The sequence below is a fragment of the Colossoma macropomum genome, unplaced genomic scaffold, assembly GCF_904425465.1.
Source record: "Colossoma macropomum unplaced genomic scaffold, Colossoma_macropomum, whole genome shotgun sequence".
NCBI classification, from domain to species: domain Eukaryota; kingdom Metazoa; phylum Chordata; class Actinopteri; order Characiformes; family Serrasalmidae; genus Colossoma; species Colossoma macropomum.
The window spans coordinates 157,450-172,725 of record NW_023496045.1 but is presented as its reverse complement, the minus strand read 5'-3'; the positions used below and the strand labels follow the sequence as shown (position 1 = coordinate 172,725).

General features: G+C 41.1%; 1 protein-coding gene across 6 annotated transcripts in view; it reads right to left on the bottom strand.

Annotated features, from left to right (window-relative positions):
* The window catches only part of akap13 (A-kinase anchoring protein 13), a 188,219-nt gene extending 175,289 nt beyond the window's left edge, over window positions 1-12,930 (bottom strand). For all 6 annotated transcript variants that reach the window (XM_036564915.1, XM_036564912.1, XM_036564917.1 and 3 more), the window contains exon 1: window positions 12,708-12,930. The gene's annotated coding sequence lies outside the window, so the exon portion shown is untranslated. The remainder of the gene's footprint in view (window positions 1-12,707) is intronic.
* Window positions 12,931-15,276: the final 2,346 nt, after the last annotated feature.

Below are 15,276 nucleotides of genomic sequence, written 5' to 3'. Positions count from 1 at the left end.
CAGAGAAACAGATGGACTACAGTCTGTAACTGTAGAACTACAAAGTGCACCTATATAGTAAGTGGAGCTGATAAAATGGACAATGAGTGTAGAAACAAGGAGGTGGTCAGAATGTTATGGCTGATTGGTGGATGTACTGTGCATATATGTAGGTATCAAATATTGGGGTGAATAAATACATACAGAGATATGTGTGTGATACAAACAAGGCTGAAGCTAGCATCCATATATAAAAAAACATTTTCTATCACATATGTGGAACACATACATTTACATATAAAGTATGTTTGTAACTGTAACAAGGTTGAAATGTGTCCCCATAATTGAAAACGGCCCATTTTAAATGAGTTGGTATACATGTCATATGTCCATATATGACAGAATATAGGTTGGATATAAGGGAAGTACATATATGCTAATATAGTTATATTTGAAAACCATATATATCATGTATGGGCATGCCTGGTGTCTGTTTGCGCCTTTAGTTTTAGCACTTGAGCTACAAGGCTAATGAAGCTAACAATGGAATGTTAGCATCAATTAGCATGGTGCTAACTGCGAGCCTACATCATCTCATGACGCTGTTCATGAACAGGTTTATAGAGTCATATTATCAGCATGGCATGAAAGGTAGTTGTAGTTAACCAGTCAGTGGCCTCACTGTATTTGGTCACTCAGCCAGCTGCATTTATTTTTGGAACAAATTTTGCCCCACCACATTTGGAGGTGTGGCGCCACCCCTGATGTAACGTTTTAATGTAAATGTCTTCAATATGAAGAAAAATATTCTTATCATTATTCTTATTATGATTCTTATTATTATTATGAAATATGTCAGAAACAAACTGAATTCAATCATGGTATAATCTTCAATTTAATGACGCCCTAAACAATTTTCTAAGGAATCATAAATCCTATTGAACCGTGAGATTTAGTAGAGCTGGCTGATTAAACAATCTTTTTTTCAATTATATTTTGGCTCTGAAAAATTATTTAACAGGATAATTGAAATAAAACTATTATTGTTCTGCAGTCCATTTCATAATGATGCTCTCATTTTGTCCCGTATTATGAATTCAGCCCCACCCCACCTCTACTTAAAGCTCAAATTCACCCAATTTTTTATTATTATTACTATTATTATTATTTTAACTTTTTATTTTTATATGTTTGGTGGTTTTCAGAACGTTGAGGAAGCGTACTACCTCGTACCTCCATTTCTGTCGTTTTTCAGTTTTTGACATAATTTGAAAACGTCTGTTGCCCTTTATGTTGTGCATAACTGTATGATAACTGAACCAAAAAACGACCTGGAAAATGACGTCTGGTTCCATTGACTTACATTAAAAGTAAAGTAAGTCTTTTCTTTCTGCTGTAAAGTTACCATTTTGGAAATGGGAGGTTTTGTTCTGACAAATTCTCAATAACAATACTGACCAAAATAATCGTGATTATGATTTGTCAGAATCGAGCAGGCCTAAGACTGAGTGCTAGAGCTGCTGCAGAGCAGAAGAGCTCTGTTAGCAGCAGCGGAGGGAGATTTGAGAGGAAGCCAGCCAGACGCACTTCACTGTAACACACGCAGATGTGCGCTCACACAAAGAGCTGTATGTTCTCCACAGCTGAGCTGGGCCAGAGGTTACTAACGGTCAAATCCACCAGAGAAACTCACGCACAGTCCAGACTCGTCCACTATGTCCAGGCAGATGCTGCTCAGCATATGAATGGCGCATGTTGATAAGGTCATCTGAGCTGCAGACGCTTTAGGAAATGTCAGAAAATTAAGCAATAAACTTAATGACGTTAACGAGATCGTCCTTAATGAGAGCCATCGGTTAATTCAGTAGCGGTTTTGTGCATGCAGAGAATTACAGCAGCTGCAAGCAAGTGTTTAACTAAAGGAACATCCTGCTTAGTTAGCTAGAATGGCACGGCCAAAATATTGGGAGGATGTTAATATTGGCACATACTGATCACCCACACTGTTATCAGTACCTGCAAAAACGTCAATACTGCACTCACAAGCATAGACTACTATGGCAATGACTGGGTAACGAAATGCAATATAATTTATGGTACTGGCTGGACTTCCTAAACACTACCAAGAATCAAAAAATTTCTCATTATTCAAATTTCACTGCATATGTAGTTGGTCTTATCCATGAGCAAATAATATTGCTTGGTCCAAAATCGAGTCAACAAAATAGAATAACACAAAAACTTCCCATGAAGGTAATCGCTGTTTTGGGAACGAGATCTGATCGAGAACTAGAGAGGACTAATTTACCTTTAAAGCTTGCTAAAGAATATTAAAATCATATGTATACAACTAGTATTTATTTTTACTGTTAAAATATTGGGTATTAAGGGGCTTTTAAAGCGGTCAGGCTGGAGTAAACTCCCCACTGTCTCTGCTGTGAGAGTGTGAGAAAAATTTGCAGCATTCCAGGAGATCGTGAGTTCGTGGCCGGGAGTCCAAGGCCCAATCCCATTTCACCCCTCGCCCCTACCACTGTTTTGTGCGTTCACGTCTAGGGGTAGGGTGTCCCTATTCTTGTTGAGAAAGAGGGGGAGGGTGAAGTGTTGGGGCTACATGACCCTCCAAACTGAGGTTTTTCAGAGACTCCAAACAGAGAGTTATGAGAAAAAAAAAGAAAAACCAGCAAGACGGAGAACAAGAGACCAGAGAAACACACAAATGTGAGAATTTTCTCTGTTAAAAAAATTACGATAACCACTGTATTATCTTAGTTTAATGTCGTTTCAGTGTATTTTGGTCGTTTTCTTCATAACAAGCATAAAAATCGTTAAAATCATGCTAATGTCTCGGTAGCTAGCTAACTAATTTTCCCGTTCCACCTTAAATAGTCCAGCAGTTCTGACGCCTGAAGCGCCAGAATGTAACTGCTGCACCATTTAAGGTGGAACAGGAAAATTTGAACAAGAATCTGGTGAATATCTGACTTCAGCTTCATATCACTGAAGAATTAGGGGTGGGTGATAATAAATAATTGCCCCCCTCTTTGAAGGCATATGATGCTCTAAATGTAACTGAAGCCCAGCAGTGAGGAGCTGAACTTTACCCTCCTCTGCTGTCACTGCAGACTGGCAGGGTCGCCTACAGAGCAGCGCTGGTAGCTGTTAATGAAGTGATGCTCTTTTTATTTGAGGGTCCCATTTCAGAGGAAGATTTCAACCACTACCCTGTAACTCAGTTCTAAGGGGTTAGGGCGACACTCGAAAACAAGGGGTAGGGGTAAAAAGAAGAAATGGGACTGGGCCTAAGAGAGCACAGTTGTCCTCGCTGCGTTAGCAGCTGTTCAAAAAGATGCGCTGGTACTTCACAGGACTCGGAGGAAGCCTATGCTAGCTTTCACCCTCCTAGCGCTGGTAGTATCGTGTGATTGGGGGGTCCTAACTAGTGGATGACAACGGAGACGACTAAATTGGGAAAAAAAAAATGCACCATTTTACATACAGCTAAATTGTCCTGGTGTTTCAGACGACTTGAAACTATGAAAATATAATAGATGCTTTTCCAAAAGCATATATAGCTGAATTCCAGAGTGACAAGTGCTTCCCATATGTAAAGTGGAAATCACTCATTTTTTACTGCATGTGTTACAGGCTGAAGTTTCTCCAGCAGGAGGCACTGTCAGCACACAAATCACCCACACCAGAAGGAGCTGAATGCACACGCTTGCATTATTAACAATTAAAACAATGGGTAAAATACTTTAAAAAATAATTATTGTTGTGATTATCAAAACAGTGTTTATAAAAAACATCTAAACTAAAATACAATGTAGGTCAAAGCTGCAGCAGACCGTGCGCATTGTTTGGGGGTTGGGGGCTAAATAATCAGTAATTGTGATCACTTCATTAGAAAATATCATGCTAATTATTTTTAGATATCACCTGTTCCAAGGCCTATTCCCAAATGTTGTTAATTTTATCAGAATATTGTTTAAATAAACGTCAATAAAAGAAATTAAACGTGGAAATAATTGCCATATGAACACCAAAAGAAAAATCAACTACAGCAGCAGTACTACTGCCCCCAAATATGTAATGCATTGAATTTAATGTTCACATCATTTTCAAAATAAACTTTATTGAAGGATTCACTATAAAACTAAAGCATACCAAGTAAAGAAAATGTCACTAAAAGACTTGATACAAGCTTTTACTGTCCCTGTTTAAGCAGAGAAGGACTATGCAGTATTTTTAACCCAGTGTGGGAAGAGAACAGCACCACTAGCTCAGAGCTAATATAAGACTGGATATCAGCATTACCGCAGTAGTGGTCCTCAAGGCACTTATACAGTGATGATTTCTACATTAAACATTGCTATTCAATGATATGTACGGGCTTGGCAAGCTTACGAATGACTGGCTCAAAGGTGCATTGCAGATTTCTCAAAAGGACATTAAAAAAGTTTAGCACATGTTAATGAATTACGTTTGATATTTATCATATCTGCAGTTAAACCCCATAAAGTGCATTTTAAATTACCCTACTCATCAAAACACACAATGAAATATATAATAACTTGATTGCCCATCAAAATTATCACAAGATTACATGATTACTCATAATAACAGGCCTAAAATCACTGGATTTATACCAATATACACCAGTGAAATGGTAACAGTCCCGTCCCCAGCCACAACCACAGCGAGAGCCACAGTAATGCAGCAATTAAAAAGCATGTGCTTCACGAAACGTGAAACAACAGTCCGCCATGATTCAGCAGCTGCATGTTTTCAGGCTCCTGTCTGGAGCGAGCTCCTCAGAGAGTGACGTTTCAGCAGCAGGAGCAGCAGGAGGTGAAACCGAACACTGAAACATTCATGTGGTTTTCCACAGCGCTGGAGAAGCGAAAAAACTGCACTCTTCAAAACGTGACACAGTGTTACGCCGTGCAGCCAAGCATGCAGAGAGAACACGCTTCAGGAGGCTGCAAAAACAGATAAAGCTGAGCTCCACCAACGCAAATTATCTCCGTTCTGCAACGCGCAACAGCAGGTTACACCCCAACACACAAAGGACAATCTCTACACAATCAGGGTCAGGGCCCAATAAACCCCAACACCTCCGATTTCTGCAGAACTCCTGGGAATTCTTAGTGTTGTCGGGATGTAGTCATCGATTTATACTGTCAAAGCTTCACTAACTTAGCTTTTCTAAAAATAAAATATGTAAACATTGTTCAACAAAGCCCAACCCGGGGTGGAATGTTTGAGGACCAAAAAGGCAAAACTACATACAAAATAAAGAAAATAAGTATTTAATAAGATCCAGCCCATATATGGAAACTTACTTTGCAAAAAAGGTCATTCTGCAGGTCACAGAGTGTGTTTACATGCACTTAATAATCTGATAACAGAAGAAAATCAGACTGTGTCAGTAACCTTATCAACGCGTTTACATGCACTTGAGTAATCAGATAATGGGGAAACTCCAGGTCAACATGAGTCAGACAGTGATCAGATTTCTGCTTTGCAACCAGCCAATTAACTCAAAAGAAGACATGATGTAAATAAAACGTAGAACTCAAACTTAGCACCACATCGCACCGCTTTAGCTGAAAATATGAACATACATCATCTAGAAGATGAAGAATATTTAAATCCTTCATTTCGTCAAGCATGTATTTGGGTTCAGTGTCGCTCCAGAAGTGTTTTGCTGCGTCTCAGAGCAACGCTGCTTGCTTATTTCCGGTACCGCCGTCTGTTTTCGCACATGCTCAGACTGAGAAATCCGAAAGAAATCAGAGTAAGAGTTTACAGCACTGAGAAATCTGACTACTGAGATAAAATCCAGCCTCTTTATTGGATTTCTTAATCAGATTTCTAGACCTTACTCCGATCTAAGAAATCAGTGTGCTGTTTACACGACCATTTGAACAATCAGATAACTGTAGAAATCCAATTATAGTCGGATTATGGAGCGCATGTAAACACACTCACTGTTTTTGTGATGTCACAAAAACCAACACATATACATTAAGGCTGGGCAATATGACAATACATATTGTCATTGTGATAAACTGTCACAATACAATATACTTTTCTGATGATACTGTGTTTATCGTCAGTACTTGAACTCTGACCAACTGCATGTTTCATTATAAAGAGAGCGACGTTAGTCTTGGATTTAGTGACAAATACTGAATAAAAATCTTTGTGTTTGCAGTTTTTGAGACCACGTTTTAAAACGTTGTACTGCTGGCTCTTTTTTCTCCGTTCGGACTATTGAGATGTCTGAAAAGATAAACAATACATATCATGTATCTTAAGAGTATCATATGATATTTATCATATGCCTACAGCAGTTCAGCCCCGCCCATTCATACTGAAGCTATAAGCCTTGTTTCAGCCTAGACTGTTTTTTGAATGATGCACACAGGGCAGCCAATCAGAACTAAGGGGTCATTTACATATATCAGTCTCAGGCAGTGACAAAGAGAGAAGAACGAATCAATTAATTAAGCAGATAACGGCTTAGAGGTTAATCGATTACCAAACTAAGCCCTATTGTTTATAAACAGATCCTGAAGACTGCAGGTCTTACAGATCTTGGTCTTAATAGTGTCAGCGCCATCGAATCGCTGTGTTTTCTCACTGAAGCAGCTCGGACAGTGTCCCGGCTTAGCCTCAGCAGAGCGAGGCTGCTGGGCACCGACTGGAAAACCACTTCTCCAGCCTGCCAGCAGCCAGCGAACGGAAAAGCTGGAATGTATGGAATTGAGACTGAGCTCACGAAGCAAGAGAGCCATGCAGATATTAGAAAAACAGAGAAAACAAACAGCAACCAGAGACAACAAACAGCAGAGCACTCTCACGCGTCCATCAGCCCAACTCACATGGACAGAACACACCGTGAAACGCCTTGGAATACATAACACCTTTACAGAACTGGCTGAAGACTGTCCTGGTTATTCTGACTACAACTGTTCAGGCTTGCAGGATCTCATGAACTCATTGATTCATCACAGCACCCACAGAAACTCAGCTGGAGCTTCTATACAGCCTGGAACATCTCAGACCACTGGCAGCGCACCATGCACTGTTTCATGATTTATTAAAAAAAAACAGTACATTTGCATGTTGCAATATTGCAAAAAATATATATAAATAATAAACAACATATTGTGCAGCCCTAGCAGCTCCCAGACCATCAGAAACAGACATGGACCGGGGGGGGGTTGGCACATTTTCTGACCAGGAGAGTGAAGAGCCATCAGAATGACTGAGTGGATCATTATAGAGGCTTTTTAAATGAAACAGTAGAAGCCATATTGCCCCCTACGCTTCCTGTAGTGTATTACAGTCTGTCAGAATGACTGTGTGGATCATTACAGAGCCTTTTTAAATTAAACAGTAGAAGTCATATCGCCCCCTACACTTTCTGTAGTGTATTACAGTCTGTCAGAAGGACTGAGTGGATCATTACAGAGCCTTTTTAAATGAAACAATAGAAGCTACTGTGATTGTAATACACTAGAGGAAGTGTAGGGGGCGATATGCCTGCTATTATTTCATTTAAAAACTGTTCAGGCTTAAAATTGATTATTAGCAAATGCATCTAAAATTACTGCCATCAAATTAAATGAAAAATATTAAGTACAATTTTTCGCCCAACCCTGCCTCCCAAGTACTTTGCATTTCAGAGCACGGCTTATTCCACTCACTTCCTCTTGGGTTTCACAAAAAAACCAAAACACACATCTGCTTTGCGTCGTGTCTAGAGTCGAGGGCCGAGCCGTGCCCCAGACATCAGCTCTCACTTTCAGCATATGAAAGCACTTCAGCTGGTCGGCTGGAATGCACTGCAACATACAAAAGCCTGTATTTCAGGATCTCAGTGGAGCAGCTGAATGGCTCAACAGACAGAGCACAGAGAGCCGTGTGGGCGGGCCAAGCCCGATACAGTCACAGCTGAGATTGGGAACGCCGTCGCTGCACGCTCAGATAAAATCAGCCCTCGACAGGCCGAACTCACCGCTCACGGCTACAACACATGCGTTAACAGATCACACTGACTCAAACTGACACCAGCTTCTTGCACACATAATAAAGAGGGTGGTTGTCATTTTTACTCTTAATAACCTGAATTCTTCAATTAAAATGTACCTTAGTGAAAAATCAGCAATAATTAGTTAATCAATTTGCATATTTTACACTCTTCCACAGCTCTCTCACCACAATATACTTATTTTTAACCACAATATTTTATCAGAGCCGGTACTATTTGGGTGGTGGGTCATTCTCAGCACTGCAGTAACACTGACGTGGTGGTGGTGTGTTAGTGTGTGTTGCGCTGGTACGAGTGGATCAGACACAGCAGTGCTGCTGGAGTTTTTAAACACTGTGTCCACTCACTGTCCACTCTATTAGACACTCCTACCTTGTCAGTCCACCTTATAGATGTAAAGTCAGAGACGATAGCTCATCTGCTGCTGCACAGTTTGTGTTGGTCATCCTCTAGTCCTTCATCAGTGGTCACAGGATGCTGCCCACAGGACACTGATGGCTGGATATTTTTGGTTGGTGGACTATTCTCAGTCCAGCAGCACTGCTGTGTCTGATCCACTCAGACCAGCACAACACACACTAACACACCACCACCACGGCAGTGTCACTGCAGTGCTGAGAATGATCCACCACCCAAATAGTACCTGCTCTGTGAGGGTCCATGGGGGTCCTGACCACTGAAGAACAGGGTAAAAGGGGGCTAACAAAGTATCAGAGAAACAGATGGACTACAGTCTGTAACTGTAGAACTACAAAGTGCACCTATATAGTAAGTGGAGCTGATAAAATGGACGATGAGTGTAGAAGCAAGGAGGTGGTCAGAATGTTAGGCCTGATCGGTGTATAAGCACAAAGTCACTGTTTCACTGATTTATTGATCTGTATATTTTCTCCCTGACTTTCCGTAAGCATAACTAATACCTGAATAGCAATTTCAGTATTTGAATACTGGCACATGAAACAGTTCAGCAAGTATTCAAATACTAATGCATGTCCCTAATAAACACATGTGGGTCTAAGAGCACTGGCTCACCAAGTATAGCTGTGGATCACCAAACTACCAGGTTAAAAAAACGTTAAAACTGGTGCAGACTGGTGCAACTTGTGCAAACCTACAGAACATAAGAGCTTTCAACCATGCGAGACAATTCAGAGCTGCACTGCACACCTACAGCACAGGAACAAGACGAAACCACTGAGCACAGCCTCAGGAAAGCCTGGGAACTTTCAGAGCTTTCAGCCTTAACAACAACACACTCAGGGTTGCATGTGGGACACAAAGATGAAAGAGAGGGGGGGAAAATCATAAATATTTCCCACATTGCAATAAAGGACAGCCCTGCAGCTCCGGTCAATGTTCCTCTCCTATAACCTGCTCTGGTAGTTTGGTTAGCATAGCACACAGACAGAGCTGCTAATGGTAAGGTCAGTGGCCTGGTTCATTCTGAGTGGAGCTAAGAGCACTCACAGGCCCCGTCTCACTTCACCCCTCGCCCCGACACTTAGCCTGACCCCTTCACTTTGCACGTTCACGTTTAGGGGTAGGGTGTCCCGATTCTTGTTGAGATAGAGGGGGAGGGTGAAGTGTTGGGGCTACATGACCCTCCAAACGGAGGTTTTTCAGAGACTCCAAACAGAGAGTTATGAGAAATAAAGAAAAACCGGCAAGATGGAGAACAAGAGACCAAAGAAACACAAATGTGAGAATTTTCTCTGATAAAAATTACAATAACCATCATATTATCTTAGTTTAATGTCGTTTCAATGTATTTTGGTGTTTTTCTTCATAACAAGCATAAAAAAAAAAATATATATATATATATATATACACACATACATACATACATACACACACACACACACATATACACACATTATATATTATTTATATATATATATATATATATATATATATATATATATATATATATATATATATATATATATATATATATATATAAAATCTCGCTAGTAGATGTCTCAGCAGCTAGCTAACTAAATTTGGGGCAACATTTAAGGTGGAACGGGAAAATTCGAACAAGAATCTGGTGAATATCTGACTTCAGCTTCATATCACTGAACAATTAGGGGTGGGTGATAATAAATAATTGCCCCCCTCTTTGAAGATCATATGATGCCCTAAATGTAACTAAAGCCCAGCAGTGAGGAGCTGAACTTTACCCTCCTCTGCTGTCACTGCAGACTGGCAGGGTCGCCTACAGAGCAGCGCTGGTAGCTGTTAATGAAGTGATGCTCTTTTTATTTGAGGGTCCCATTTCAGAGGGAAGATTTCAACCACTACAACTTGCAGCTCAGTTCTAAGGGGCAAGGAGACACTCGAAAACAAGGGGTAGGGGTAAAAAGAAGAAATGGGACTGGGCCAGAATGAACCCTGCTGTCTGGATTATAATATCAGAACTCTTACATATTGAAACTGAGAAAACTGGTCTTCACACCTTTTTGCCTCTGTAATTACACACAGTTACATCTGATACACACTTGAAACCACAATGCTGAGTGACCGCATTCCCTGCTCTCACTACGGAGACAAAACATTTCTGAGATTGCGCTAAAAACTCCTAGAAGGAATTTATCCCACATCATTGAATTACTTCTCAGGGCTTACCAGAATAACAGCAGCAGGAGCTCAACGGGTGACCAGGAGATTTGCATGGTTGCATGAGGAACAATACAGAGAACATAGGGGTGTGTGGAACTGCGATTTCCATATTCTAACTGATGCTGAAGCTCAGACAAGAACATGGGTTCCCCTCTGCGCTTCTTCCTCTTTCCTTCTTAAACTTAAACTAAAGTAGTTTAAACTTAAGGAGTTTTTCCTTTTGAGCCTCAGTGGTTCTTCCTCATGCTATTATGTAGGTTCTCTTTTGGAGTCTTGGTTCCCGTCAGTGGCTCTTCCTCATGCTCTTAGAGCACTTTTCCTTTTGGGTCTTGGTTCTTCCTCATGCTCTTAGGTAGGTTCTCCTTTTGAGTCTTGGTTCCTCTCAGTGGTTGTTTCTCATGCTCTCAGGGAGGTTCTCTTCTGGAGGCTTGGTTCTTCTCAGTCGTTCTTCCTTATGTTCTTAGAGAGCTTTTCATTTCGAGTCTTGGCTCTTTCTCAGTGGTTTTTCCTCATGCTCTTTGGAAGGTTCTCCTTTTGAGTCATGGTTCTTGGTGGTTCTCCTTTTGAGTCTTGGTTCCTTTCAGAGGCTCTTCCTCATGCTCTTACACAGCTTTTTCTTTTGAGTCTTGGCTCTTTTTAGTAGCTCTTCCTCATAACTCTTAGAAATTTCTCTGTTTGAGACTTGGTTCCTGTCAGTGGTTCCTCCTTATGCTCTTAGGGAGGTTCTCCTTTTGAGTCTTGGTTCTTCTTAGCGGTTCTTCCTCATGCTCTTAGAGAGCTTTTCCTTTTGAATGTTGGTTCTTCTTCACGCTCTTAGGGAGGTTCTCCTTTTGAGTCTTGGTTCTTCTTAGTGGTTCTTCCTCATGCTCTTAGAGAGCTTTTCCTTTGAATGTTGGTTCTTCTCACGCTCTTAGGGAGGTTCTCCTTTTGAGTCTTGGTTCTTCTTAGTGGTTCTTCCTCATGCTCTTAGAGAGCTTTTCCTTTTGAATGTTGGTTCTTCCTCACGCTCTTAGGGAGGTTCTCCTTTTGAGTCTGGTTCTTCCCCATGCTCTGGGGAGGTTCTCCTTTTGAGTCCTGGTTCTTCCTCATGCTTTTAGGGAGGTTCTCCTTTTGCGTCTCGATTCTTCTCGGTGGTTCTTCCTCATGCTCTTAGACAGCCTTTTCTTTCGAGTCTTGGTTCCTCTCAGTCGTTCTTCCTCACAATTTTAGGAGTTTTTCCTGGCCCTGGAGCTCTTTAGGGGGGCTGCACACACATTTCTGGCCGAGCTGCTTTGGGACGACGTTCCAAGAAAGTGCTAAACAAATAAATCTGAACAGAAGTGCATCGAAGAGCAGCTCTTCTGTTTGACTCTTCCTACATTTTTCAGACCACTATCCTCCTCTTAGTCGCACTGCATTTGTGATATACGGGTTAAGGGAGTATCTGCATATTAAACAAGCATTTGCTCAAACTGCCAAGCCTAATAACACGTCTGGAAACGCTTGGGATCATCTGTATTAAGAGCCATACAAATAACACTGAACTGGGCAGCTTCTCCAGTCAGACTAGCATTTGTGTGGAATCTCAGCCACGGCCCAGACCCCTCAACCCTCAGCATGGTGACTGGAGCAGCAGCAGAGATCTCTCTTCAGATAAACTCCACAACTGAGGAGGGTTCCTTTCTTGTTTTTCCAGTAGAAACCAAACTAGAGCGGACCATCCTTCAGTTACGAGCTGCATTCCTCTCAACACGAGCACAAATGAAGCAGCAACAACAGAAAGTACAGGTTTTATAAACTGGACCATTTACTGAGATGCAGCTGAGACACAATGTATCAAGTCACTATAAACTGCATAAACATTTGGGAAATATAGAGCTACAAGTTGAGAATGAAGGTCCTTCTCCACAAACCACCAGCTCCACAAAGCTCTCCAGACTCTCAAAAGTCCTAAAGCTGAAAAACTGGTCACATCAGCCACGCAAACCGACCAAAACATGGCAAAAACAGTGTTTTTAGCTCACAATGACCGCAGTGTGAGTTTGTAGAAGGGCTTCATGGCACTCACCTCGGAGTCCGCCGTGCTCAGATCCTCCTGCTGCCTTTCAGAAACACACATACCCTCCTAAAAACGACCGACACAGGCCTGCATGGGCTGAACAGCGGGCTGTCTGCTTCAGGGCTGCTGTTTCCTCGGACTCGGGTAGTTTTTTGGTGTGAAGCACAATAAAAAGTCCTCGTTTCGGGGCAGAAAGCAGAGAGCGCCCACGGAGTCCACGCTGACTGAGACTTGTGCTGCTGTGGCTGCGACCATATGGAGCGCTGCGCCTCTAGCGGTCAGTCCGGGAAGCTGCAGCTCCGGGGTAAAAACGTGCTTGCCTCTCTGTGACTGCCTAGAGACCCCGGGGTGACGTGGTGATTATTTCTTGATAAGGCGTGGCCACGAATTACTATACTGAGGCCACGAATTATTATTTTTAGGCCACGACTTACGTTTTCCATAACTCGTGGCCTGAATATAGTAATTTGTGGCCTCAACATAGTAAATTGAGGCCTCAGTATTGTAATTCGTGGCCACAATACAGTAAATTGTGGCCACAATATTGTAATTTGAGGCTACAATATAGTAAATTGTGGCCTCAATATAGTAATTTGTGGCCTCAACATGGTAAATTGTTGCCTCAATATTGTAATTTGTGGCCTCAATATGGTAAGTTCTTACCTCAATATAGTAATTTGTGGCCTCAATATGGTAAATTGTGGCCTCAGTGTAGTAATTTGTGGCCTCAACATGGTAAATTGAGGCCTCAGTATTGTAATTCGTGGCCACAATATTGTAATTTGAGGCTACAATATAGTAAATTGTGGCCTCAATATAGTAATTTGTGGCCTCAACATGGTAAATTGTTGCCTCAATATTGTAATTTGTGGCCTCAATATGGTAAATTGTGGCCTCAGTATAGTAATTTGTGGCCTCAACATGGTAAATTGAGGCCTCAGTATTGTAATTTGTGGCCACAATACAGTAAATTGTGGCCACAATATTGTAATTTGAGGCTACAATATAGTAAATTGTGGCCTCAATATAGTAATTTGTGGCCTCAACATGGTAAATTGTTGCCTCAATATGGTAATTTGTGGCCTCAATATGGTAAATTGTGGCCTCATTATAGTAATTTGTTGTCTCAATATGGTAATTTGTGGCCTCAACATGGTAATTTGTGGCCTCAATATGGTAAATTGTTGTCTCAATATTGTAATTTGTGGCCTCAGTATAGTAATTTGTTGTCTCAATATAGTAATTTGTAGTCTCAATATGGTAAATTGTGGCCTCAATATTGTAATTTGTGGCCTCAATATGGTAATTTGTGGCCTCAGTATAGTAATTTGTTGTCTCAATATGGTAATTTGTGGCCTCAACATGGTAATTTGTGGCCTCAACATGGTAAATTGTTGCCTCAATATTGTAATTTGTGGCCTCAGTATAGTAATTTGTTATCTCAATATAGTAATTTGTAGTCTCAATATGGTAAATTGTGGCCTCAATATAGTAATTTGTTGTCTCAATATGGTAAATTGTGGCCTCAATATAGTAATTTGTTGTCTCAATGTGGTAATTTGCAGCCTCAATATATAAGACCCTCCTGCTTGTGGGTAAACTGATTACGAGATGCACAAACACCAATTAATTACCAGCTATTTCAGCAAATGATGGTGAAGGACTGCACTCATAGGCTGCACAAAATCTTACATAGTGCAGCTTTAAGTACTTATACAACTGCAGGATCTGCTCATTGCATCAGAACTGAAAGCTGTCTATGTCTTTAAAACACTTAGAGATTTAAAGTGAAAGGACTGATCAACAGTAGAGCAGAACAGGACCTGAACCAACAACAACAGGATCAAATTAAACCCATCAAGAGAATTAAGAGCTAAACGTTAATGATTAAAATGGACCTGAGGAAAAAAACGATTATTTTGCTCAATAATATATTTGAGTAGTAAAATTATTATCATTTAAACTATTCAAGAAAGTATAAAGGCCTCAGCATTAAAGACATCTCGCAATTCAGAATTCCTATGTCAGAGTTAATGCTCCTAGCTCAACACAAGTGAGTAAATTTATATGTATACATGTCGCCCTCTAGTGGTAAAACAATGTAATGCAGTCCTGTTTTTGAGGTGTTTCCTTGGTCTTCTGTAAGTGTGTACATGTTGTTGTGTTGCTCCCAACCATAACCTTCACCATAAAGGGGAATTCTGACAATTAAAAGACCCCCATGGACCCTCACAGAGCAGGTACTATTTGGGTGGTGGATCATTCTCAGCACTGCAGTAACACTGACGTGGTGGTGGTGTGTTAGTGTGTGTTGTGCTGGTATGAGTGGATCAGACACAGCAGTGCTGCTGGAGTTTTTAAACACTCACTGTCCACTCACTGTGTCCACTCACTGTCCACTCTATTAGACACTCCTACCTTGTCAGCCCACCTTGTAGATGTAAAGTCAGAGACGATAGCTCATCTGCTGCTGTACAGTTTGTGTTGGTCATCCTCTAGTCCTTCATCAGTGGTCACAGGACGCTGTTGGCTGGATATTTTTGGTTGGTGGACTATTCTCAGTCCAGCAGCGACACTG